At 44.7% G+C, this 27,031-nt stretch overlaps 1 protein-coding gene across 1 annotated transcript in view; it reads right to left on the reverse strand.

Annotated features, from left to right (window-relative positions):
• Nucleotides 1-25,915, reverse strand: part of TSNARE1 (t-SNARE domain containing 1) — a 243,636-nt gene extending 217,721 nt beyond the window's left edge. Inside the window, exon 1 of the mRNA XM_032223182.1 lies at nucleotides 25,814-25,915. The gene's annotated coding sequence lies outside the window, so the exon portion shown is untranslated. The remainder of the gene's footprint in view (nucleotides 1-25,813) is intronic.
• Nucleotides 25,916-27,031: the final 1,116 nt, after the last annotated feature.

A 27,031-nucleotide genomic window follows, 5' to 3' on the forward strand; every position in this document is an offset into this window, starting at 1 on the left:
CCTTGGAGGTCTTCTAGTCCAACCTCCTGCCTAGGCAGGAAACCCTATACCGTTTCAGACAAATGGCTATCCAACATCTTCTTAAAGACTTCCAGTGTTGGAGCATTCACAACTTCTGGAGGCAACTTCTGTTCCACTGATTAATTGTTCTCACTGTCAGGAAATTCCTCCTCAGTTCTAGGTGGCTTCTCTCCTTGATTAGTTTCCACCCATTGCTTCTTGTCCTACCCTCAGATGCCTTGGAGAATAGCTTGACTCCCTCTTCTTTGTGGCAACCCCTGAGATATTGGAACACTGCTATCATGTCTCCCCTAGTCCTTCTTTTCATTCAACTAGACATCCCCAGTTCCTGCAACCGTTCTTCATATGTTTTAGCCTCCAGTCCCCTAATCATCTTTGTTGCTCTTCTCTGCACTCTTTCTAGAGTCTCCACATCTTTTCTACATCGTGGTGACCAAAACTGAATGCAAATATTCCAAGTGTGGCCTTACCAAGGCCTTATAAAGTGGTATTAACCCTTCACGTGATCTTGATTCTATCCCTCTGTTTATGCAGCCTAGAACTGTGTTGGCTTTTTTGGCAGCTGCTGCACACGGCTGGCTCATATTTAAATGGTTGCCCACTAGGACTCCAAGATCCCTCTCACAGTTACTACTGTTGAGCCAGGTACCACCTATACTGTACCTGTGCATTTCATTTTTCTTGCCTAAATGTAGAACCTTACTCTTTTCACCATTGAATTTCATTTTGTTAGATAGTGCCCAATGTTGAAGTCTGTCAAGATCCTTCTGTATCTTCAGCCTGTCTTCTGGAGTGTTGGCTATTCCTGCCAGCTTGGTGTCATCTGCAAATTTGACGCGTTCCCCATTTATCCCCTCATCCAAATCATTGATTCATTTGTTCTGCTATGTCGGGCCATTTGTTTGTGAAGTGGTTGTTTTGTTTCCCCAAATGTACAGATCTGCACCTGTGTCACCGCATTGTAATGCATGTATTACATTGCCCGGTGCCAAACCTTTGACCGTCATCTAAGATCCTTCTACTCTTAACAAGAATTACCCCGGGATTCTTTTCTCCGTTGGAAAAGCAATCCGTGAAAGCAAGTTATCTTTCATCCAACTCAACAGTTCAACATAATGCACGAGAACCTCTCTGCCTGGCACAACTTTTTATAATTAAATGGCTATCAAACGTGTAAAGGAAAGTGCAGGAGACACTGCAATTCAATTCCTAGGCCTGGTTTTCTTTTTTTTTCTTTTTTTTCCCCCTCTCAAAAGGGCTGAACGGCTGATGATTTATTACATCTCTGGCGGAGTTTTTTGGGTTTTTTTTTTCCCAGCAACAGTGAAGTAGAATAAGCAATAGCCGAGCGAGACAGGGGCTGCCTTGACCTGCTTCAAGGCCCCTTCCTGTGTATTTACAACTAGGAACTGCATCGCATATTCAAGGAGCAGAAAGGAAGGAAGGAAATGCTGAATGGCAAAGGGGCTCTGTTGACAGTGGAAAGCAATAACACAACTTTTCAGAGGGAGGGAGGGAGGAAAGGAAGGAAGGAAGGAAGGAAGGAAGGAAGGAGGGAGGGAGGGAGAATGAGAAGAAGGGAAGGGAGGGAGGAGAAGGAGGGGAAGGTGAAGAAGGAAGGGAAGAGGAAGGAAGAGGGAGGGAGGGAAGAAGAAAGGAAGAAGGGAAGAGAACGTGGGTGGGAGGGAGGGAGGGGAATGAGAAGAAGGAAGGGGAGGGAAGAAGGGAGGGAGGAAGGAGGGATGGAGGGAAGGAAGGAAGGTGAATGAGAAGAATGGAAGGGAAGTAAGGGAGGGAGGGAGGAAGAAGGAAGGGGGGAATGGAGGCAGGAGGAAGGGAGGAAGGGGAAGGATAAAAAAGGGGAGGAGAAGGAGAAGGAGGAGGAGAAGGAGGAAGGGAAGATGAGGGAAGAGGGAGGAAAAAAGAAGGAAATAGGAGGGAAGGGGAGGGAAGAAGGAAGGTGTGAGAAGAAGGGAAGGGAGGAAAGAGGAGAAGAATAAGAAAGAAGGAAAGAGGCGGGAAGAAGGAGGGAAGGTGGGAGGAAGAAAGGAAGGGGAATGAGGAAGAAAGAGGAGGGAGGGAGGAGAAAAAGGAGAAGAAGGAAGGAAAGAGGAGGGAAGAAGGAGGGAGGGCAGGAGGAAGGAAAGAAGGAAGGAAGGAAGGAAGGAAGGAAGGAAGGAAGGAAGGAAGGAAGGAAGGAAGGGGAATGAGAAGAAGAAAGGGGAGAGAGGGAGGAGAAAAAGGAGAAGAAGGAAGGGAAGAGGTGGGAAGAGGGAGGGAGGATGGAAGGAAGAAGGAAAGGGGAGGGGACAGGGGAGGGAGGGAGGAAGGAAGGAAGGAAGGAGCTGGAATGAGAAGGAGGGAGAGAAAGACGGAGGGAAGGAGAGAGATGTGTCTCCAGCATTCTCAACCAACATGTTCAGAAGACTGGGGAATTGAGCCAAGATGTCCAATGTGAGAAGAAATCTAATTGTCCAATCTGGAGATGCTTCTCCAGGATGGCTTTTCCTCCATGTAACGTCCCAGAGAAGATGGGAGTCAACCTATTTCCCAAAAGCACCAGAAGGGAAAATGGAGTTGGACTAGAAGATCTCCAAGGCCAAAAGTAGCACTGGGGAGGCCCACTGAAATTTCAAACGGACACTAAGCGGCCCATCATAAGTTGGAGACGACCTAAATTCACTTTCTCTATACTCATCCTTTAAAAAAAAATAAAGAATCAGATTCATGCACCCAATCCTCTTTTTACCCAAGGATTAAATAAAATCTGTTTGCTTTCCCTTGCAAAGAAAACATGCAGTCCAAAGACTGTCAGCTTCTGCTAGATCTTATCTTAGAGATGAAAAAGGCAGAATTCAAGAACTTTTCCAAAGTCCGAAAAACATCGGACACCATTCAGACGTGAAGATGTTATCCAAAGTTTGGAAGGAGCAACATCCAATGGGATAATGTTTTATCCGTTCATTGTGCTCCCTTTAAGCCCAAACGAACAACAGGTTGCAGATCTGAATTAACGGTGGATGCACTTAAGTATTCAGCGGAGTTTATTTAAGTATTTATCTGCAACCTGCCTTTATTTTTACAAAGATCTCAAGGCATATACAAACACACCTTCCTCCTCCTCCTCTTTTCCCCACGACAGCAACTTTGGGATGAGAGAATGTCATTGGCCCAAAGTCACCCAACCAGCTTTCACGGTGAAGGTGGGACTAGAACTCCCAGTCTCCTGGTGATTGGCCCAAAGTCACCCAGCTGGCTTTCATGCCTAAGGTAGGACTACAACCCATATTCTCCTGGTGATCGGCCCAAAGTCAACCAGCCAGCTTTCATACTGAAGTGGGACTAGAACTCACCATCTCCTGGTGATCAGCCCAAAGTCACCCAGCCAGCTTTCATGCCTCAGGTGGAACTAGAATTCACAGTCTTCTGTTTATTGACCTAAAGTCACCCAGCCAGTTTTCATGCCTCAAGCGGGACTAGAATTCACAGTCTCCTGTTTATCAACCCAAAGTCACCCAGCCAGTTTTCATGCCTCAGGTAGAACTAGAATTCACAGTCTCCTGGTGATTGGCCCAATGTCACCCAGCTGACTTTCATGCCGAAGGTAGGACTACAACCCATATTCTCCTGGTGATTGGCCCAAAGTCACCCAGCCAGCTTTCCTGCTGAAGTGGGACTAGAACTCACCATCTCCTAGTGATTGGCCCAAAGTCCCCCAGCTGGCTTTCATGCCCAAAGTGGAACTAGATCTCATAGTCACCTGGTCATTGGCCCAAAAGTCATACAGCCAGGTTTCATGACTAAGGTTGGACTAGAACTCACTGTCTCCTGGTGATTGGCCCAAAAGTCATACAGCCAGCTTTCATGCTTATGGTGGAACTAGAACTCACCATGGCCTAATGACTGACACAGTCACCCAGCCAGCCTTTCATGCCTAAGGTGGAACTAGATCTCCTAGTCACCTGGTCATTGGCCCAAAAAGCTTCCAAGCCTAAGGTAGGACTAGAACTCACATTCTCCGGGTGACTGACACAAAGTCACCCAGTCAGCTTCCATGCTTAAGGGGGAACTAGAACTCACCATCTCCTGGTGACTGAGGCAGCCACCCAGCCAGTTTTCATGCTTAAGGTGGAACTAGATTTCATAGTCACCTGGCCATTGGCCCAAACGTCATACAGCCAGCTTTCAGGGCTAAGGTAGGACTAGAACTCACTGTCTCCTGGTTTCTAGCTTGATGCTTTCACCACTAAACTCTTCAGATGCTATTTTTTTTTTCAAAAAAATTGCAATTATAAATGATTGGTTCTCTCCCAACCCCTCCCCCCCTTTTTTTTTAAAAAAAGAAGAAGGTAAAGTTGTAATTTTGCCACCGGCCCAGCAGGAGGCACTGATGCCTGTCACTTTGAGACAACGAATAGTGTATGAAATGGGTTTGCAAATTGTGCTCCGTTTTAAAAAAACAAAGCTGAAACCTGAAATTATTTCCTACCTGAAACGTACAACGGAGGAAGGAAAGGAAAGGAAAGGGGGGAAAAAAAACTGATTTCACTGACGTCGGGTATAAATAATAAAAATAAAAATAAATGAAACCCGGAGGCTAGTTGAGCAGATTATCTCCCCCAGCTCCCGAGTTTAGCTCCAAGCAAAGCCAGTTCTAAGATTATATTTTTCCTCCAAAGCTTGAGCCTGCTTGGCAAAAAGACAGCCGAGATTGAACAAGGAGTTGTGAAAAAATTTGTGTGGACGGCTTTTTAAGACAGCCCGGGATTGATAAATGAGACAGTGAGCTTCAGGCAGCCACAGTTCCCTCTGTGTCCCAAAGGTGCTTTTTCAAAAGGCAACTGGACTTTCTTCGTTTTTCCTTAAAGACGTTTCGCTTCTCATCCAAGAAGCTTCTTCAGCTCTGAATGGATGGTGGAGAAGGGAAGGATTGAAGCTCCTTGCAGAGAAAGCTGGTCATTTGCATCCTTTTAGAGGGTCGTTGAGGCCACTTGGAAGTTTATCTGTGTCCTCAGGTCATGCGTTGTGTCAGCTTTTTCCTTGAAGATGTTTCACTTCTCATCTAAGAAGCTTCTTCAGCTCTGACTGGATGGTGGGGAACGGAAGGATTGATACTCCTTGCAGAGAAAGCTGGTCATTTGCATCCTTTTAGAGGATCATTGAGGCCGCTTGGAGGTTTCTCTGTGTCCTCAAGTCATGCGTTGTGTCAGCTTTTTCCTTGAAGATGTTTCACTTCTCATCTAAGAAGCTTCTTCAGCTCTGAATGGATGGTGGGGAATGGAAGGATTGATGCTCCTTGCAGAGAAAGCTGGTCATTTCAATCCTTTTAGAGGGCCGTTGAGGCCACTTGGAAGTTTATCTGTGTCCTCAGGTCATGCGTTGTGTCAGCTTTTTCCTTGAAGATGTTTCACTTCTCATCTAAGAAGCTTCTTCAGCTCTGGCTGGATGGTGGGGAATGGAAGGATTGATGCTCCTTGAAGACAGCTGGTCATTTGCATCCTTTTAGAGGGTCATTGAGGCCGCTTGGAGGTTTATCGGTGTCCTTAGGGTCACCCGAGTAGAGCAAGTGGTTGTGGATAAAGCCACTTGCACTACTACTGCAGATAAACCTCCAAGTAGCTACTGTATGACCTTATTTTATGACCTTTCTTGCCACAGTTGTTAAGTAAACCATTGCAGTTGTTAGGTTTGCAACACGGCCGTTAAGTGAATCGGGTTTCCCCACATTGATTTTGATTGTCAAGAGAGGGTCATGTGACCTTGGGACACAGCAACAGTCCTAAATATGAGCCAGTTGCCAAGAGTCCCAATTCTGCTCCCACCATCATGGGGATGCTCGAAACGTGATAAAAATGGTCACTAGAGTCACATTTTTCAGTGCCGTTGTAACTTTCTATGGTCAGTAAATGGACCGCTGTAAATCAAGGACTACCTGTATTTTTACAAAGACTATGATCATGATTTATCACTTGTTGCTTTTAGGTACACTGCGAGCTTATGCATTGGGGATGAATTCCTTGTGTGTCCAATCACATTTGGCCAATAAAGAATTCTATTCTATTCTATTCTTTATTCTAGTCCATTTATTCTTTATTCCATTCTTCTCTTTATTATTCTATTTTATTCTATTCTGTTCTGTTCTATTCTTTATTATTCAATTCAATTCAATTTTATTCTTTATTATTCTATTCTATTCTATTTTATTCTTTATTATTCTGTTCTGCTCTGTTCTATTCCTCTTCCATTCCATTCTTCTCTTTATTATTTTATTCTATATTGTATTATTCTATTCTGTTCTGTTCTATTCCTCTTCCATTCCATTCTTCTCTTTATTATTCTATTCTATTCTATTCTTTATCATTATATTCTATTTTATTCTTTATTATTATATTGTTGTTCTATTCCTCTTCCATTCCATTCTTCTCTTTATTATTATATTCTGTATTGTATTATTCTATTCTGTTGTCCTGTTCTATTCCTATTCCTATCCTATCTTATCCTACCATACCCTACCCTACCCTATATTCTACTCTACGCTACTCTATTCTTTACTAGCTGATACCCGGGCGCTGCCCCGGTATTTGTTTATCCCAACCCTCCTTCCATGAACATCGCCACAATTTCTAATGTTGGATTTTCCCCCTTGCCAGAGGGAGCCCCCCTTGTGGAGTACTGTGAAGCCATTACCATGGCAACTCCACAGCACTGTACAGCAGAAGCCATTTTAAGGCAGTATGGTAGAAGCCATTTTAAGGCACAACAGGCTGTATCTTAGCAGAATCCACCACCACCACCACCACCACCCCCGAGGAGTGTTAGGGGTGTCTTACCTACCCCCCACAGTATTTGTTTCCAGAGAGTAAGTCACCTGTGTATCAAGCTTGGTTGAAATTGCTCAAGTTATGCTGGAAAACACAAACACACACACACACATACACACACACAAGATTCTATTCTATTCCTCATTCTACTCTACTCTACTCTAGTCTTATTCCATTCCATTCTTATTTTGCTTGGCAGCCTCAGTCTGTTCTTGGGGCCGAATAACTTTTCACAGTGACTCAGGTTTTTTTTCACCCATAGTAGCTGTTGTGTAAAACGCTTTCCCCATCGAATAGGGAAGTGGATCAAGCCCTCCGTAACTGCTGGAGGTCTGAAGAAACATCGAATAACCTTGAACGACTTCCTTCCCCTCCCCAAGCGCTGACACTCTCCGAGAGGGAAACTTTGATTTAACAGGCAACACACTGAGGTTTTTCCTGTTTGGTTTGAGCAAAGCTTCGTGGGGATTAATCACAACTGCTCGCATTAGCATAAGTGGGACATCTAATTGATCAAATGGAGATTGATAACTGCGGCTGTCAGATACGATCGCCATCATAATTCAGGGCCCTTGTATAGACACACCGTAAACCCAATTGTGAAAATGATCCAAGGCTTAGAAACAGTAGCTTGCAGTAAATTATGGCTGAACTGTCAGATGGGGCTGCCTTTTCCAATGGAATAAATTAAACGGGCCTGAAAGAAAGTTCCCGGCATCTACAAGATTATGAAGAAAATTTAGATCCGATTGCAAAAAGTGGACCTCGCCACACTCGGTAGAGATTCTCAGTCATCCAGGTCATGGTTGTCCCAAAGATGCCTTTTTTTTTTTCAGGAGGCACCTGGATTTTCTAGTTTTTTTTTCTTTCAAAGACCTTTCGCTTCTCATCCAAGAAGCTTCTTCCGCTCTGACAGGATGGTGGGGAATGGAAGGATTTATACTCCTTGCAGAGAAAGCTGGTCATTTGCATCCTTTTAGAGGATCCTTGAGGCCACTTGGAGGTTTATCTCTGTCCTCAGGTCATGGGCTGTGTCAGGTTTTTCCTCGAAGATGTTTCACTTCTCATCCAAGAAGCTTCTTCAGCTCGGACAGGATAGTGGGGAACGGAGGGATTTATACTCCTTGCAGACAAAGCTGGTCATTTGCATCCTTTTAGAGGTTCATTGAGGCCACTTGGAGGTTTATCTCTGTCCTCAGGTCATGGGCTGTGTCAGGTTTTTCCTCGAAGATGTTTCACTTCTCATCCAAGAAGCTTCTTCAGCTCGGACAGGATAGTGGGGAACGGAGGGATTTATACTCCTTGCAGACAAAGCTGGTCATTTGCATCCTTTTAGAGGATCCTTGAGGCCACTTGGAGGTTTATCTCTGTCCTCAGGTCATGGGCTGTGTCAGGTTTTTCCTCGAAGATGTTTCACTTCTCATCCAAGAAGCTTCTTCAGCTCGGACAGGATAGTGGGAAATGGAGGGATTTATACTCCTTGCAGACAAAACTGGTCATTTGCATCCTTTTAGAGGATCCTTGAGGCCACTTGGAGGTCTTATCTGTGTCCTCAAGGTCTCCTGAGTGGTGCAAATGGTTCTTGTAGCCTGCAATCTTTTTCATCTGGAAATCCATTCTTAACTTCCACACCATTCCAAGGGTGTTCATCCCAAATTGCATAGCTAAAGATCCATAAAGATCTGCCGCCACCTCGGCTGGCGGGCCACACCAATCACGTTGAGACGTCTGTCCTTTTCTTGACTCGTATTTGTTCTGATGAAGATAGGAAGTCGCCTTTTTATCTATTCTTCTTTTCCTTCATGATAGTCTTTCTTTTCTTTTTTCCTGCAATTTTTACTCTTCCTTTCCATTCTTTTCTCAAAGTTCAGTTTGCATTCATTTTTACCACCATAATTAAATATATAGATATATAAAAACGTGTACACACAGACACACACACACACATATCTGTTTGTGTGTGTGTGTGTGTTTCTGTGTTCCAGCATAACTCTGGAATTCCTTGAGCAATTTCAACCAAACTTGGTACACAGATGACTTACTCTCTGGAAACAAATACTGTGGGGTAAGACACCCCTAACACCCCTCGGGGTGGGTGTTCTGTTAAAATACAGCCTGTTGTGCCTTAAAACGGCTTCTACCATACTCCCGTAAAATGGCACGGTGGAGTTGCAATGGTAACGGCTTCACTGTACTCCACAAGGAGGCTCACTCCGGTAAGGGGGAAAATCCAACATTAGAAATTATGTTTTTTTCCCGACATTTTCCCCTCTTATAAATAAATATGTGGGTAATGCTGGGTTATCAGCATGAATTCTTCATAAAACCATACTCTTCAAAAAGCAAAACAACGTCAGACTGTCAAAATAACTGGACCATGAGAACACAACGGAGCTTGATGTGGTAGTTGTAGACTTCATTACACACCTTGAGCACACTGGCGGAGAAGAAACAGTGAAGTAGGCATATTCAGGGGTGCTTGATTGACAACTGAAATCCAAAACCGGATTGTCAAAACGTCAGTTGAAAGTCAACAAAGCTTTCAACACAACCATTATACGAGGTTTTAATTAATCTAAATAAGTGAGCCAGACAGCCAAGTATCACACAGCATCAGCCCCCAGGTGTGTAACCCGTGTTACAAACTTAACTGCAGTGATTCGCTTAACGACCCGTGGCAAGAAAGGTCGGAAAATGGGGCAAAACTTCATTTGACCAACGTCTCGCTTAGCAAGAGAAATCCCGGGCTCGATTGCCGCCGTTAAGTCAAGGAGTGTCCGTATTTGCGGGCACCGGAGGAGGTCATCTAGACACGCAACCACAACCTTCGTAGTTGTGGCTTTGTGTGGTTTGCTCCATTTCTGTTCAGGATGGTGTTAACTGTGAGCCCTTCCCCACATCCTCTCTGCAGCGTTGCAGGAATAAAAATGCAGCCCTTTGGGTAACCTGATTTCCTCATTTCAGGAGGACGTCATGTTTAAAACATGGCCAGCATTATCGCGAAGGTCTTTTCTGAATTCAATTGTGCATTATTTCAAAATGTCTACATTTCTGAAAACGTTTTGTCCCCCAGGCCTGTTTCATTCAGGAGAATCTTTCCTTTCTTTTCCTTTTCTTTGTTTTTCTTTCGTTCATTCTTTTTTCCTTTCTTTCCTTCCTTCCTTTTTTCCTCCCTTCCTTCAATGTTTTTTCCTTCCTTCTCTTCCTTTTTCCTTCATTCTTTCCTTCCCTTCCTTTCTTCCTTTCTTCCTTCTTTCCTTAACTTTCTTCCCTTTTTCTTTCCTTCCTTCCCTTTCTCTTTCTTTTCCTTCCTTCCTACCATCTTTTTCCTTTCTTCCTTCCTCTTCCCTTTTCTTTTTCCTTATTTTTCTTTCCTTTCTCTTTCTTTTATCCTTCCTTTCTTCTTTCCTTCCTTCCCTTTTTCTTTCATTCTTTCCCTTTCTATCTTTCTTCCTTCCTTTCATCTTTTTCCTTCCTTTTTTCCTCTCCCTTTTTTCTTTCCTTTTTTCTTCCCTTTCTCTTTCTTTTATCCTTCCTTTCTTTCCTTTCTTCCCTTTTTCTTTCATTCCTTCCCTTTCTATCTTTCTTTTTCTTCCTTCCTACCTTTCATCTTTTTCCTTCCTTTTTTTCCTTTCTTCCTCCCTCTCTCCCCTTTTCTTTCTTTCCTTGTTTTTTCTTTCCTTTCTTTTTTTCCTTCCTTCCTTCCTTCCTTCCTATCTTTTCCGTTTTCTTTCATTCCTTCCCTTTCTATCTTTTTCTTCCTTCCTACCTTTCATCTTTTTTTTCCTTCCTTCCTTCCTTCTTTTCTTTCCTTCCTCCCTTCCTACTTGCAATGTTACAGGGCAAACAGTATGCTTTTTTTTTTCATAATAGAGATGTATTTAAAGAGTGATTCACACACGTAGGGACTCTATTGTGTGATGAATTTTCTATTGCCTTTTCACATAAACGTAGCACAAAGCATCTGTGGGCTATTCCTGTTTTGATGAATCCATAAAAACCTTTGGAAATTGAAGCTAAACTGAAGCAAAGCTTACCCATCCCTCCATTTAAAGGCACATAAAGCAATTTAAAGATTTTCTTTTTTTAAAAAGGATTGTTTATGAAAATAAGATACTACGCCATAAAAATTAGATAAATAAATAACAACAATTTAGGAGGATGGAAATGGTAGTCATCGTGCTAATAAGAGCTTCAAAAAAAGAAGAAGAGCTGTTTTAGACAGGGGTTGGACTAGAAGACCTCCAAGGTCCCTTCCAACTCAATAGGTTATTCTTCTATTTTTCTGTGATTTTCTCTGCTACAGGTAACACTCAGCTTACAACAGTTAGTGACTGTTGAAAGTTACAGCGGCACTGAAAAAAATGACCTGCGGCCGCTTTTCACACTTACGACCATGGCAGTGTTTCCGTGGATCCAAATTCAAATGCTTGGCAACTTGTCTCATATTTATGACGGTTGCAGCATCCCCAGGATCTCGTGATTTCCCCTTTCTGCAACATTCGGGTTGAGCATCATCAATGAGGGAAAACGGATTCATTTTAACAACCCTGTTGTTAACAAATTGCAGCGATTCACCTAACGGCTATGGCAACAGAGGTCGTAAAATGAGATGAAGCTCGCTTAGCAACTGTCTTGCTTGGCAGTGGAAATTTGGGTGTCATAAGTCAAGGACTTGTACACCCCTTCCCCTTCACCCAATTTTCACTGGAAAAGAATTTTACATGTATAATGTTAAGTATAATTTTCCCGGGAAAGGAATGTTACACGGATTTTTTTTTTAAAAAAAAGGATATGAAAAGATAAAAAAATAAAGTCAGGAAAGAGAAGGAAAATAGTGTATATAAGAATGGGGGAGAATGAATGAATGTTGAATGTTGATTTTATTTATATGCTGCCCTTTTCCCCCGAAGGGGACTCAGGGCGGCTCACAACTCAAAACCAGGGAAGGGGGGGATACAGACAAAGTTAAAAACGACACAAAACAATACATGGTTTAAAACACACAGCAGTCATACCAATTCGAGACGGGGGCAACGGCTCTTTAGCCCCAGGCCTGTCGGAACAGCCAGGTTTTAAGGGCTGTGTGGAAGGCCTGGAGGGTGGTGAGGGTTCGAATCTCCACGAGGAGTTCGTTCCAGAGGGTCGGAGCAGCCACAGAGAAGGCTCTCCTCCGGGTAGTCGCCAGTCGACACTGGCCGGCGGATGGAATTCGGAGGAGGCCTAGTCTGTGGGATCTAATCGGTCTAGTGGAGGTAATTGGAAACTTCCTGACAATTAACTAGCTTGACTCCAGAAGTGGTGGGTAACTCCAACAATGCAGGTTTTCAAGAGGAGTTTGGACTGCCACTTGGGTCAAATACTATAGGGCCGTGATGGCATGCGTGCCATTCCCAGCTACTGTTCTGTTTTCCGGCCATCTGGTGTTTGGATTGGTGACATGGTAGTAGTCATCGATAGTGGTATTTCAGGGGCTACCACAAAGAAGTCAACTTATTCTTCAAAGTACCTGAACGAAGGACAAGCAGCAAAGGATGGAAACTAATCAAGGAGAGAAGCAACTTAGAACTACGGAGAAGTTGCCTGACGGTTAATCGGTGGAAGGACTTTCCTGCAGAAGTTGTGCGTGCTCCAACACTGGATTTTTCTTTTTAAAAAAAGACACTGGATAACCATTTCTCTGAAATGATACAGGGTTTCCAGCTTGAGGAGGGGGTAGGGCTAGAAGATCTCCAAGATCCCTTCCAAATCTGGTGTTTTATGCGTGTGGGAGAAGGCGAAGATAACAGAATAACCGAGTTGGAAGGGACCTTGGAGGTCTTCTAGTCCAACCCCTTGATCAAGCATCCAAAAGTAAATCAGAGTCCGAGGCAAAGGATTGCTCAAAGTTCCAATTTATGAAGAGAGCCATGTTGGCACATCTGGGGAAACCCAAATCTGAAAGTTTCCCGGTTTTCCCCACCCAGTTGAAAGTTCAAGATCTTGCCCCCCACATCCACCAGCCCATCCCATGGTCCAATCTCCCACTGCCACGCTGGCAGCTTCCACCCATCCAGTTCCAGTCAGGTGCAGAGATGCAGAGACAAAGGATGACCTTGGCTTTCTAGAAAGAATGTTGTTATGGCTGCATATCATCTAACTCCGTACAATCCTCCCTCCCATTTTCCCACCATAGAAAATGTATAGAAGAATTATTATAGAAAGTGTGGCAGGCCAAAGATTCAAAAGAAAAGATGACTGCAGGCCTGGCACAGGAGACCCTATACCAGTGATGGCAAACCTTTTCAGCACTGAGTGGCAAAACTGGAGCACCCATGTCCATGCCGAAAACCATGAGAGCTCTGCGTGCCACTTCTGACACGCGTGTGATAGGTTCAACATCACGGTTATAGGGTCTCCCGTCAGAGCAAGGGGACTGGACTAGTGGATCTCCAAGGTCCCTTCCAGCTCTATTCTGATTTGTATGGGACCTAAGTTGTGTGTTACTCTTTTGGGATGCAGCCCCCCCCCCCCTCCGGGGAATTGTCACACTTATTGTAGGACTCGGTCACATATTAACACAAAGCGGCTGATGGAAGTTTCTCTCTGAACAACGAAGACCAGATCACTCTTGCTGCTTCGGGCCAAGGATCTCTCTTTCACCGGCGCTTCCTGTGATCCTGTGTGTGTGTGTGTGTGTGTGTGTGTGTGTGTGTGTGTGTCTGTGTCTGTGTCTGTGTTTGTGTGTGTGCGCGCGTGCGCGCGTGCGCAGATGAAAATCTCCACTCCAAGAAAGCAGACTTTACTCACAGCAGATCCACACAAACACACACGCACACCCTGCAATGCAGCAAGACACAACTTGCAGAGTTGACAACACGGCCATGTTTTAAAAGCTACAACGGGCCTGGGCAAATAGGGAAGACGGATCGCTCAGCGTTATTGACCGAGGCAGAAGGAAGTATTTTTATGATGATTATTATTTTGTTTTAGCAAGGCTGTTAACACAAAGCAGAGGGTAGGCATTTTGACCCACTGCCAACCGGAATGAACCATTTATTTTTTTCTGGTGTCGCTCCCGGTCAAAAAATGTCTTGCTGGAGGTTTCCAAGGTTCTCCAACCTGACCCTTCCTCTTGTAGGAGGTTAGCACCTACTACCCTTCTCCTAGAAAAAAAAAAATGAAATATCCTGGGAAATATTGAAAAGGCAGAACATTATTTTTTCCATGGATAAGAAATGGAGAAACATGTTTTTAGGCAGGAATCAGACTCACTCTTAATAGCCCCTCCCCCCCACCTTTGTCAATGGGCCATTAGGGGCCCTGAGCTAGTCTACTCTACATAACAAAGATAGGATTAGCCTTCCACAGAAACTCACCAGAGGGCATCTGGGAACTCAACCAAGCTTGGACTCAAAAGACAGCCTAGAGAGTTGCCTCTATATGTCCCCATGGGAGTCTGTCAACCAATCAGATGACAAGCTCGGGTTCACAGGCCAGAGAGGGCATAAAACCAGGGACTTTCAGCATCTTGGTCTCTTTTTCTTTTTCACCCAACATCTGGAAGCATCTAATCCCCCTTTTCCGTTCAGGAGCGGTGTGATCCTGTCCACCATTAAGCCATCTTTCTTAGAGCCGAGGTGGCGCAGTGGTTAAATGCAGCACTGCAGGCTACTTCAGCTGACTGCAGTTCTGCAGTTCGGCTGTTCAAATCTCACCGGCTCAAGGTTGACTCAGCCTTCCATCCTTCCGAGGTGGGTAAAATGAGGACCCGGATTGTTGTTGGGGGCAATATGCTGACTCTGTAAACCGCTTAGAGGGGGCTGAAAGCCCTATGAAGCGGTATATAAGTCTAACTGCTATTGCTATGCTATTGCTATCTATCTACATATCTATCTATCATCTACATATCTATCTATCTATCTATCTATCTATCTATCTATCTATCTATCTATCTATCTATCTATCTATCTATCTATCTATCTATCTATCATCTATCTATCTATCTTCTATATCTATCTTATCTATTATCTATCCATCCAAGGCTCAAGGTTGACTCAGCCTTTCATCCTTCCGAGGTGGGTAAAATGAGGACCCGGATTGTTGTTGGGGGCGATATGCTGACTCTGTAAACCGCTTAGAGAGGGCTGAAAGCCCTATGAAGCGGTATATAAGTCTAACTGCTATTGCTATGCTATTGCTATCTATCTACATATCTATCTATCATCTACATATCTATCTATCTATCTATCTATCTATCTATCTATCTATCTATCTATCTATCTATCATCTATCTATCTATCTATCTATCATCTATCTATCTATCTATCTTCTATATCTATCTTATCTATTATCTATCCATCCAAGGCTCAAGGTTGACTCAGCCTTTCATCCTTCCGAGGTGGGTAAAATGAGGACCCGGATTGTTGTTGGGGGCAATATGCTGACTCTGTAAACCGCTTAGAGAGGGCTGAAAGCCCTAGGAAGCGGTATATAAGTCTAACTGCTATTGCTATTGCTTTCCAAGCAGCCTCCATGTTTCCAGTGTCGTTTTCCCCCCACTTGGAACTGAACCCAGATGAGCATTTCTTGCAACAGACTCTTTCCGACTCGGCAAGGAGACAGGAGGGTTAAATCTTAAGGAAAGACGACCGAAAGTTACCAACCTGCATTTCAGCAGAACTTCAGGTCCATGGCGGGGAAAGAGAGAAAAATAAAATAAAATAAAAAATTTAAAAACCCTTTACAAATCCAATTGATCTGAGATTACAGGGGGGGCGGTTTCAAAGCAGGGAAATGTAATAAAAAAGGGGGAGAGGAAGAGAGAAAGAACCAAAAAAAAAAAAAAAAAGAGCGATGCACAGCGTTTTATTAAATGCAACCATCGTCAGCAAAAGAGAAATCCATCTGCACATTCCCTGTTGCGAAAAGAAAAAACCCGAAAGGGAGGATTGTTGGTCTTGAGGCTTAGGAGCTAAACGTAGCCAAAGCCAAATGTCTACGGAGATCGTCCGTCATCCAGGTCAGGGTTGTATCAAAGGTGTGTTTGTTTTTTTTCAAGAGGCCACCGGACTTTCTGGTTTTTCTTTAGAAGACGTTTCGCTTCTCATCCAAGAAGCTTCTTCAGCTTTGACTGGATGGTGGGGAAATGGAAGGATTTATACTCCTTGCAGAGAAAGCTGGTCATTTGCATCCTTTTCGAGGATCATTGAGGCCACTTGGAGGTTTATCTGTGTCCTCAGATCATGCGCTGTGTCAGGTTTTTCTATGAAGACGTTTCGCTTCTCATCCAAGAAGCTTCTTCAGCTCTGACTGGATGGTGGGGAAGGGAAGGATTGATGCTCCTTGCAGACAGCTAGTCATTTGCATCCTTTTAGAGAGTCATTGAGGCCACTTGGAGGCTTATCTGTGTCCTCAAGTCATGTGCTGTGTCAGGTTTTTCCTTGAAGACGTTTCACTTCTCATCTAAGAAGCTTCTTCAGCTCTGACTGGATGGTGGGGAAGGAAGGATTGATACTCCTTGCAGACAAAGCTGGTCATTTGCATCCTTTTAGAGGGTCATTGAGGCCACTTGGAGGTTTATCGGTGTCCTTAGGGTCACCCGAGTAGAGCAAGTGGTTGTGGATAAAGCCACTTTCACTACTACTGCAGATAAACCTCCAAATAGCTACTGTATGACCTTATTCTATGACCTTTCTTGCCACAGTTGTTAAGGGAACCATTGCCGTTGTTAGGTTTGCAACACGGTCCTTAAGTGAATCGGGCTACTGATTCCTATAGTCTGCACTTTTTTCCCTCTGAGAATCCATTCCTCCTCCCACACCATTCCAAGGGTGTCCATCCCAAATTGTGTAGCTAAAAGTCATTCAGGTCATAGTTGTCCCGAAGGTGCTGTTTCAGGAGACAGCTGGATTTTCTGCTTTTTTTTTTCTTTTGAAGATGTTTCACTTCTCATCCAAGAAGCTTCTTCAGCTCTGACTGGATGGTGGGGAACGGAAGGCTTGATATTCCTTGCAGGCAGCTGGTCATTTGCATCCTTTTAGAGGGTTGTTGAGGCCACTTGGGAGATTTCTCTGGCTGAGTAATGCAATTGATTCCCTTAATCTGCATTTTTTTCTGGAAATCCATTCATACTCCCGTCCCATTCAAAGGTTGTTCATCCCTAAGTGCATGGCTAAAAGACTTGGGGGGGGGGCGCATACTAGCAGTCTTCCAGTATTTGAGGGGCTGCCACAAAGAAGAGGGGGTCAATTTATATTCCAAAGCACCAGAAGGCAAGACAAGAAGCAACGGATGGAAACTAACCGAAAAGCAACGTGGAGCTGAGAAGAAACTTCCAAACAGTGGGGACAATTAACCAGTGGAACAGCTTGCCACCAGAAGTTGTGGGTGCTCCATCACCGGAAGTTTTTAAAGAAGAGGTTGGACTGCCATTTGTCTGAATTGGTCTAGGGTCTCCTGTTTAAATGGGGGCTGGACTAGATGACCTCCAAGGTCCTTTCCAGCTCTACTCCGATTCTGATTCAGCTACTTGGATAAGAAGCGAAACGTCTTCAAAGAAAAAAAAAACGAAAGTCCAGTTGCCTCTTGGGGGGGAAAAAAAACACTTTTGGGACAACTAGCCAAAGCGTTTAGCCCACCCCTTGATTTCCTTCTTAGAATTTTATCTCTCTTTTACCACTTTAGAAGTAACTAAAGGTGTTGCACGAATTCTCCCCCTTTCTCTATTTTCTATCTCTTATTCTAACTTTTAATCATCTCATCCTTTGTTTTGTTTTTTCTTTCTATCCAGCTAACTTTTAATCATGTCACCTACCTAAAAAGGAAAGGAAATTGGGTTCCATCACAAATGCGCGCACAACAAAAGCGCGCCTGACTAAACCGCGGTGTCTAAAGCGCGGTGACAAAACCGCGTGATGAATTAGCGACTAATTAGCCCTAAAGCGCGCCGACAAAAGCGCGCCAACAGAAGCGCGCTGTAACGTAACCCTCAACCTAACCCTCAACCTAACCCTAAACCTAACTGTAAATCTTACCTTAAATGAAATCGCGCTTCGGTCGGCGTGCTTTTAGCGCCGCGGTGTTGTCGGCGCGCTTATGACGTTCGTGCTTTTGACGGGTCACGGGAAATTGAAGTTGTATTATTCAGCAAATGACTTGTGATTAAATGACACCGGAGGTTTTGAAGAAGGGACTGGAGAACGCTCGAAGAGTCATTTGGACCCGTTTCCCACAGAACAAGAAAACACCGAGAGCCACAAAGGTCCTAACCGGAAGCCCCCCGTTCAATTCTGGAGCTGACCGGAAGTTCAGTTTCCCCCACCATAGAGTCTCCTCCTAGTGCGGTGTACTTTTTCCTCTACCTGTCATAACCGGAAGCCCTATCAATTGTGGAGACAACTGGAAAACCCTCCCCTTGCCATAGAGTCTTCTCCTGGCGCACTGTGCTTCTCCCCACCCCACCGGAAGCTCCTCTCAACATTGTGGTGCCGACCCGGTGACAGAGCCGCAGCAGAGGGAGGAAAGAGCCACATGCGGCTTCAGAGCCGCAGTTTGCTAACCCCTGACCTATCTGAACTGCTATAGGAGCAGTGATGGTTAACCTTTTCCGGACCAAATGCCCAAAGCGTGCATGTGAACATGTGAATGCATGTGCATATACTTGAACCCCCAAAACGCAATGCGTGTGCAGCCCACCCACATGTGCCCCATGACCACAGTCCCCCTGCATGGTCACACACACACACACACACATACACACATGCGTGGCAGACCCAAGGACCAGCTGGTCGGCGAGAGGCGCACGGCAGCATAGCTGAGCTGGGGCGACGGCTCGCACGCCCACAGAGAGGGCGTTGCATGCCACCTGTGGCCTCCGTGTCAAAGGCTTGCCATGATGGGTATAGGGTCTCCTGCTTGAGCAGGGGGTTGGACTAGATGATCTCTAAGGTTCCTTGGGGGGGGGGTGTCCTTTTTTAAGCCGATGGGGGGGATTTGAAACCGTCATTTTCTGTTTCTCAATCCGATGCCCCCCTTCCGCTCCGTCTTTCATGCCTATTGATGGATGACTTTATTTGGGGGTAGATCATGTTGCTGGAGGAAGGTGTGTAAGCAGTGTTTTAATTCCTTTCTGGATCAATCCTTATTGTTTAAATATTGAGCAGTCCGTGTGAGCCGAGAGAATGTTAACTAGGCACAGAGACCGACGTTTTTATTAAAGGGTCCAAGGAAGAACAGAAATTGGGCTTGTTGCACAAGGCTTAATGGAACATTTTCTGTTCTGTCCCCCCTTCACGGCTCGATAACAAACTTAAAAGGAACTTTCTTTATCAGTTCCCGGCTCAGACTGACTTCGAGCCCAAAAATAACATAAATACAGTCTCTTTCAAGCAGATAACAGAATACAAAACAACTCTTACAAGCAATGCGAGCCGAGGTGGCGCAGTGGTTAGGGTGCAGTACTTCAGGCCACTTTAGCTGACTGTGATCTGCAGTTCAGCGGTTCAAATCTCACCGGCTCAAGGTTGACTCAGCCTTCCATCCTTCCGAGGTGGGTGAAATGAGGACCCGGACTGTGGGGGGCAAGTTGCTGACTCAATTTGCTAAAAAAATTTGTAAACCGCTTAGAGAGGGCTGAAAGCCCTATGAGGCGGTATATAAGTCTAATAAATAAATAAATAAATAAATGCACTTCTCCAAGTGTAGCCTTGAATCAGGGTTACAGGAAACACAAAGCACTTATCCAAGTGTATCTTACATAAACCACGACTGATCCTCAATCAATGTTGAACGAACCAAGGAACGTTGACTCCTGCGACTAGGGTGTGGCACCATCCGTCCTTTTATCTCCAAAACCCCACTAACGAGCCCCAGCTGCATCGTTAATCTTGCATTCCGAAAAGACTCACAGAAGACTGCTGCTGAGTCACAACAATTTTCCATCTACGAACTCTTGCCACATGTGTACAGTTTTTAAAAGCCCGCTATGGCAGACCTGCAAGCCACCTTTTCATTTGGTTCGGACTTCAGGCCTGCCACCCTTCCTACTGTGGGAAACTGGGAGAGAGGGATTATACGGAGTTAGATGTTATGTAGCCATAACAACCTTCTTTTTGCTACGCCTCCATCCAAAAGCAAAGCATAGCTGGCCCATCTTCCAACAGGCAGAGACTGTAGCTCCCGTGTGTGCACGCAGAGCTCTTTCCAAGCCCTGCCAATGCAGACAAGTCCTCGACTTACGACGGCAAGGGAGCCCAGCATTTTTGTTCTTAAGCGAGACATTTGTTAAGCGAGATTGTCTCAGTTTTACAGGTTTTTTTTACATTCGTACGTTTTTGCGGGTTGATAAGTTACAAACACGGTGATTAAGTGAATTTGGCTACCCCCATTGCTCATATGACGAGGATCACGTAACCCCAGGACACTGTGACCGTCATAAATATGAGCGTCTGAATTTCAATCAAGTGAACACAGGGATGCGACAAGGTCGTAACGGCGAGAAAATCAGTCCCATTTTTCAGTGCTGTCGTAACTTCAAACGGTCACTAAACAAACTATTGTAAGTCGAGGACGAGAGGTACGGGTAAGTCCTCAACTTACGACGACAACTAAGCTCGAGATTTATGTTGCTAAGGGAAAAACGTGTTCAGTGACCTTGGCTCCCATTTTACGACGTTACGTGCCACGTTTGTGAAGCAAATCGCTGCAGTCATTAAATTAGCGACACGGTTGTTAAGCGAATCCAGCTTTCCCCATGGACTTTGGTCGCAAAAGAGAATCACCTGAATCGCGGCAACCGTCACACATGTGAGTCAGTTGCCAAGCCTCTGAATTTCGATCACGCGGACATGGGAATGGGACAAAGATGGTAGCGGTGAAAAACCGGCTATCAATCCCCCTTTGCCAGTGCCGTTGTAACTTTGGGACAGTCGCTAAGCGAACTGTTGTAAGCCGAGGACTGCCTGTACTCCACTAGACCTCCACCAGACCGATTAGATCCCACAGATTAGGCCTCCTCCGAATTCTATCAGCCGGCCAGTGTCGACTGGCGACTACCCGGAGGAGGGCCTTCTCTGTGGCTGCTCCGACCCTCTGGAACGAACTCCCCGTGGAGATTCGAACCCTCACCACCCTCCAGGCCTTCCGCAAAGCCCTTAAAACCTGGCTGTTCCGACAGGCCTGGGGCTAAAGAGCTGTTGCCCCCCGTCTCGAATGGTATGACTGTTGTGAGTTTTAAATTATACATTGTTATGTTGTTGTTTTTAAATCTTTTGTCTGTATCCCCCTTCCCCGGTTCGAGTTGTGAGCTGCCCTGAGTCCCCTTCGGGGGGAAAAGGGCGGCATAGAAATTTAATAAACTGAAACTGAACTGAACTACTCAAGTCAAGCGTAGATTTCAGTATCTGATCAAAAGAAAACTTGGGGGCTTCTTGGAAGTCCAACGTGGCTGTTTGTTAGTATAAAAATAGGAATATGTGACATCAGCCACCGGAGCAGAGTAAAGTTACTCCGTGTGATTTATTTATATACTCTGCCAACAGCAGGACAAGCCGGCTCCTAGCACAGAGCCCAGGTTGAAGATAATAAAAATAATAATTTACTGAGAACAGCTTAATCCTGTGACAATACATGCAGTCCCCGCCTTAAAACAGTTCGTTTACTGACTGTTTTACATATAGCACGTATATACATAACGGTTATATACACCCTTATATTTAGGAAGTGGGGTTTGCTCTCTGGGTACAAACATCAACAGACACGAAGAGATAAGCGATGTTTGCATACCATTCAAAAGAGATCATCAAAAGACTAAAAAGAAAACCAACAAACCCAAACACCAATCAACATCCAGATAAACCAAGTTCAGCACTCAGATTAGCCACTAGACTAACAATCAAACAGTAAACAATACGCCAATCCTGGAAGTACATAAACGTAGGGCAAATTCCACTGCCTTGTAGCACTGATGACGTTACTTAGTTTGAGTAATGAAACGCCTGCAAGAAATCAAGCAAGCTTAGAGCTTCAAGGACCCCATCTTCCTCCTCTTCCTCCTGGGGTGGGGGGATGGGTGATGGAATGGAATTGGAATGGAATAGAATAGAATAGAATAGAATAGAATAGAATAGAATAGAACAGAACAGAATAGAAATATGGAATAGAATGGAATGGGAATAGAATAGAATAGAACAGAGATATGGAATGGAATAGGTATAGTAATAGTAATAGTAATGGGAATGGGAATAGAATGGAATGGGAATAGAATAGAACAGAATAGAACAGAAATATGGAATGGAATAGGAATAGGAATAGAATGGAATGGGAATAGAATAGAAATATGGAATGGAATAGGAATAGAATGGGAATGGGAATAGAATAGAATAGAATGGGAATAGAATAGAATAGAATAGGAATAGAATAGAATAGAAATATGGAATGGAATAAGAATAGGAATAGAATGGAATGGGAATGGGAATAGAAAAATGGAATAGGAATAGAATGGGAATGGGAATAGAATAGAATGGGAATGGGAATAGAATAGAACAGAAATATGGAATGGAATAGGAATAGGAATAGAATGGAATGGGAATAGAATAGAACAGAAATATGGAATGGAATAGGAATGGAATGGGAATAGAATAGAATGGAATGGGAATGGGAATAGAATAGAATAGAAAAATGGAATGGAATAGGAATAGAATGGGAATGGGAATGCGAATAGAATAGAATAGAGTAGAGTAGAATAGAATACAAATATGGAATGGAATAGGAATGGAATGGGAATAGAATGGAATGGGAATGGGAATAGAATAGAATAGAAAAATGGAATGGAATGGGAATGGGAATAGAATAGAATGGAACAGAATAGATTCTTTATTGGCCAAGTGTGATTGGGCACACAAGGAATTTGTCTTTGGTGCAGACGCTCTCAGTGTTCCTACAAGCAATAGGTGATAATTCATGATCATAAAATACATTCATCATAAATCATGAGATACAACACATAGTGATAGCCATGAGATATTAAATAAGCAATCAACACAAATTACACTAGGATACTAAATAAAACCATATAAATTGTAAGATACAAGCAACAAAGTTATAGTCCCGAGAAAATAAAAAGATAGGCAAAGCATATGCATCAAAGACAAATTCCGTGTGTTTCCAATCACACTTGGCCAATAAAGAATTCTATATTCTATATAATAGGAAAGGCGAGAAGAATAATGCAATAGGTAAAGGTTCCCCTCGCACATATGCGCTAGTCGTTCCCGACTCTAGGGGGCGGTGCTCATCTCTGTTTCAAAGCCGAAGAGCCAGCGCTGTCCGAAGACGTCTCCGTGGTCATGTGGACGGCATGACTCAACGCTGAAGGCGCATGGAACACTGTTCCCTTCCCACCAAAGTTGGTTCCTGTTTTTCTACTTGCATTTTTTATGTGCTTTCGAACTGCTAGGTTGGCAGAAGCTGGGACAAGTCACGGGAGCTCCCTCCGTTACACGGCGCTAGGGATTTGAACCGCTGAACTTTCTGATCGACAAGCTCAGCATCATAATAGCAATGCAGCCTTACTAGACACTTTGACAGTGTTGTGGGAATTAGTTGTTTAGCAGATTGAAGGCATGGGGGAAAAACACTGCAGGGTTGTTGATGTTTTTTCAATTGCAAAAGGCAGCTTTTCTTGGAGCAATTTACATCCTTTTTTTTGTAAAAAGTTTTTTTATTTTTCCTTCCAAATTCATTCTTAGATACACATTCTTGTAATTGTCATTTAATCCATCAATTCATATCATTTTTCCGCCTGTATATTTACATTTTAATATTTTCTTATTTCCTCTCCCCCTATATTTAATCATGTGTCGTCTGAGATACTTATTTCATGTTTTGTTCCTTTTTCTTTCTATTTATACCGTTTTTTTCGAACCACTCGTAAAATCGCCCCCATGTCCTACAGTACACTGATTCCTCTTTGTCCTTTATTCTCAATGTCAACCTGTTCATTTCTACACAATCTAATATCTTCTTTATTACTTCCCACTCCGATGGGATTTTGTCTGCTTTCGAGCAGCTTTCATCCTTTAATATCTTTAATATCATCATCATCATCATCATCATCATCATCATCATCATCATCCTTTAACTTCATCAAACACCCACAACTACCCCTCCCGGATCCTTGGGAAAGATTCCATAGGGGGACGAAACTGTCAAATCCAGTCGGAACATCTGGCTGACTGTGCGACAAACCATCGTATAAAACAGGCGGTCTCGACATATGACGACTGAAGCCCAAAATTTGGGTTGCTAAGTGAGACAGCGGTGAAGTGCATGTTGCCCTATTTACGGCCACCTTCCCTGCCACCCGCTGTTAAGGGAATCAGCGCAGTTGATAGGTCAGTAGCCCGATGGTTGAGTGAATCTCCCTTTGACTTCACTCGTCAGAAGGTCGCCAAAGGGGATGACATGTGACCGTCATAAATACGAGAGGGTCTCAATTCTGACCATGTGACCCTGGCAATGGCCGTTAAGCGTGAAAAACGGCCGTACGTCCCCTTTTTCCTCCGCCATTTTGTCCCTTTTCAACCGTCCCTAAAAGGAACGGTTGTAAACTCGAGGATGGCCTGCGCAGTGCCATTCTCTTAGGTCCTAGGCTCTCCTAGGCCCATGATCAGAGCCCCCCCCTCCTTTTCCAGGAACCTCAGGCCTTCAGAGACGCCAATCCGCCCTTTGGGAAAAAAAGGAGACAGGGCAAGAAGCCCCCCCCAAAAAAAATCAGCCAAAAACAGGGGTTCAACTCTGCAAAAAAACAAAATCAGCAATCCTACAAGAATGCACAAAAAAGCACCACTCAGGTCCCAGCATCCTCAACGCAACATTGTTACTATGACACAAAGACCCCCCTCAAAAAAAAGCCTACCCCCATAATGGCGAACCTAGGTCAGGTGTTCCAACGGTAGTACACGGAGCCCTCTGTGTGGGCACATATGCCATCACCAGCTGCTCTGGTTTCTGGCGGGCAGGCTGGTCTTCGTGGGCACCGGAGCGCCAGAAAACAGCCTGAAAAATGGGCTGAAAACATCCAGAAAAATGGCCCCAAACAGGCTATTTTTCAAGCTGTTTATCGGCCGTCTTTGGGTTATTATGAAGAGCCGAGGTGGCGCAGTGGTTAGGGTGCAGTCCTGCAGGCCACTTCAGCTGACTGTTATCTGCAGTTCAGAGGTTCAAATCTCACCGGCTCAAGGTTGACTCAGCCTTCCATCCTTCCGAGGTGGGTGAAATGAGGACCCAGACTGTGGGGGCGATATGCTGACTCTGTAAACCGCTTAGAGAGGGCTGAAAGCCCTATGAAGCGGCATATAAGTCTAACTGCTATTGCTATTGCTATTATTTTTCAGGCTGAAAACAGCCAAAAATGGAGCATTTTCCGGGCATTTGGGGGTAAAAAACAGCCTGTAAACGGCCCCCAAACAGCCTGAAATTACCCTCCAAAGCAGCCAAAAACCAGATATGCGCACGCCATCCATGTGGTATTCAGGTTTCCGTCGCTCCTGCCCTCGCGCATACATGTGTCAAAACCCCAAAGATCAGCTGTGCATGTTGGCCAGCTGGTCTTCGGGTTTCCCTGCGCATGCATGCACATGCACGCATATGCCACCCCTGGCCTAGTGCTAGCCAGAGGTGGGAGAGGAGGCCTTTGTGCCCCTCTGGGGGTCCCTCCAAGGCGTGTCCCCCCCTCCAATTCCCATCCAAAAAAACAGGAGCATTGGTAAGCTGCGCTCCTGAGGGCCCGCGGGCGCCCTGTTGCAAAAGGATGGGCGAGGCTTCCTGCCCCAGGCACGCCCCAAAGACCACCACCCCTCCCCGACACTTTCCAAGCTCCCCCCACCTTGCGCCCCACTTTATGTCTTCCCCATCCACCAGAAGCGCTGGGCAACCAGGCGGGCGGAGGATGGCCCTGCGCAAGGGGCCCATCTGCGCGCGCAGCTGCTCACCTGCAACACTTCGCCGCCGCCGCCTTGCCCGGGTTGAAAGCCAGAGTCCAGCCCTCACTGCGCCTGCGCGAGCTCCAGCATCGCCCCCCCCCTCCTTCTCTTCCCACTCTCGCCGCTTGCGAACGTTCCGAGGAGCCGCCGGCTCCGCCCCTACTGGACCGCGCCGCTCTCTCATTGGCCGTAGTTCGCAGCCTCGCTGGGAGCGGCGGGCCAGGCGGCCGCCAGAACTCTCGAGACCGGCATGCTCTCTGGTGGAAGGGAGAAGAGGGGCGGGCGGGAAGGAGAGCGCCGCCGCGCCCAGCGTCGTTCTGATTGGCTCCCTTCGGATGGACCCAGCAGGGATTCTCATTCATAAATTTTAGAAAGGAGAAGTGAAACTTTGAAAACCTCAGTGGGGCCTTTCAATCAATCACACAAAAGCGCCTTAGTTTTTATTTAATTTCCTCCTTAAAATGTATTATTTCAGCATCATTTCCTGCTTCCATAACTCGATTTGACTTTTTTTTTTACAATATTACCATTTATTTAGATTACAATGTTACATTGCATGATATGATACTTTATATTATATGCATACACCATGGTACAATATCTGTTACATTAGCATTTTATTTATATTACAATGTATTATATTGCACACTATATTTGTGTGTGCATATGTGTATTTGTGTGTGTGATGTGTGTATGTTGGTGTATTTGTGTATGTGTATTTGTGAGTTTGTGTGTTTGTGTGTATTTGTGAGTGTGTTTGTGTATTTGTGTGTGTGTGTTTGTGTGAATGTGAGCGTGTATTTGTGTGTATGTCTGTGATGGTGTGTATGTGTGTGTTTGTGTATTTGTGTGTGTGTATTTGTGAGTGTATGTGTGTGAGTGTTGTGCGTGTGCAATCTTATACATTACAATTAGGGTTGAAGTTTGAGTCACCTCGTAGGAGAGATGGATGGTATAAAAGTTTAGTAAATAAGCAAATATTGGACTGACATGCTGCAGAAAATGAACTTTTAAGTTCTTTTTTTCCCCCATTCCTTCCCTGGTGAGGAGCATTAATTCGGGTGCATTCTATGTTGTTGTTTTTTAAAAGTGGTGTGTCACCTCCAAGGACTCCACCAAAGGAGAAAAAGGAATAATAAACAGAATAACAGAGTTCGAAGGGACCTTGGAGGTCATCTAGTCCAATGTCCTCCTCAAGCAGGAGCCCCTAAACCATTTCAGACAATT

This window comes from Thamnophis elegans, chromosome 8, assembly GCF_009769535.1.
Source record: "Thamnophis elegans isolate rThaEle1 chromosome 8, rThaEle1.pri, whole genome shotgun sequence".
Classification (NCBI taxonomy): Eukaryota; Metazoa; Chordata; class Lepidosauria; order Squamata; family Colubridae; genus Thamnophis; species Thamnophis elegans.